This window comes from Tupaia chinensis, unplaced genomic scaffold, assembly GCF_000334495.1.
Source record: "Tupaia chinensis unplaced genomic scaffold, TupChi_1.0 Scaffold138407_1, whole genome shotgun sequence".
In the NCBI taxonomy this organism is placed as follows: Eukaryota; Metazoa; Chordata; class Mammalia; order Scandentia; family Tupaiidae; genus Tupaia; species Tupaia belangeri.
In genome coordinates, this window is record NW_006198305.1 from 3,694,406 (window position 1) to 3,694,909 (window position 504).

The 504-nt window shown below is 70.8% G+C and overlaps 1 protein-coding gene across 2 annotated transcripts in view; it reads left to right on the top strand.

Moving 5' to 3' along the window:
- Positions 1-247: 247 nt before the first annotated feature.
- CPQ (carboxypeptidase Q) overlaps positions 248-504 on the top strand; it is a 580,759-nt gene continuing 580,502 nt past the window's right edge. The window contains exon 1 of one of the 2 annotated variants that reach the window (XM_027765483.1): positions 248-371. The gene's annotated coding sequence lies outside the window, so the exon portion shown is untranslated. The remainder of the gene's footprint in view (positions 372-504) is intronic. The other variant, XM_006161308.3, reaches the window with a different exon arrangement.

Genomic DNA, 504 nt, shown 5'->3' on the forward strand with positions numbered 1-504 from the left:
GGTTTGCGTGCCCTCCTCTGCCTTCCATCATCACCACCTCTCTGACCATCTTGCAAACGGCGGGAGAGAAAAATAACGGTTTAAAAGTCGCTTCCCGGGGGGAGGCGGGCAGCCCGCAGAGCATGGAGTTTCCAGACTGGCTTTAGGGGCCGCCTGTTAGCCGGGCTCAGGGGCCGGTGCCCCAGCCACGCCCGGGCCGCCGCACCTGCAGGGCCACCCAGTAAGCACTGACACCCCGGCCAACCCCTTCGCCCTTTGCCCGCAGGCGCCGCGGCAGGCCCGACCTGCGCCCTAGCCAGGCTGCGAGGCGACGCCCCGTCTGAAGTCAGGCCGAGGGCCTCGAGCCTGGGTGGGACACTCGGTTTCCGAAGGTGAGGAGTCACCGCCGGCAGCGGCCGCGAGGTCGGCTGCGTGGGCGCGAGACCCGCGGCGTTCGGGAGGCAGCGCTCCGCGTCCCCGCCCCGTCTCGGTGCCTGGCCTCCGGGACAAGGCCGCGGGCAGGGG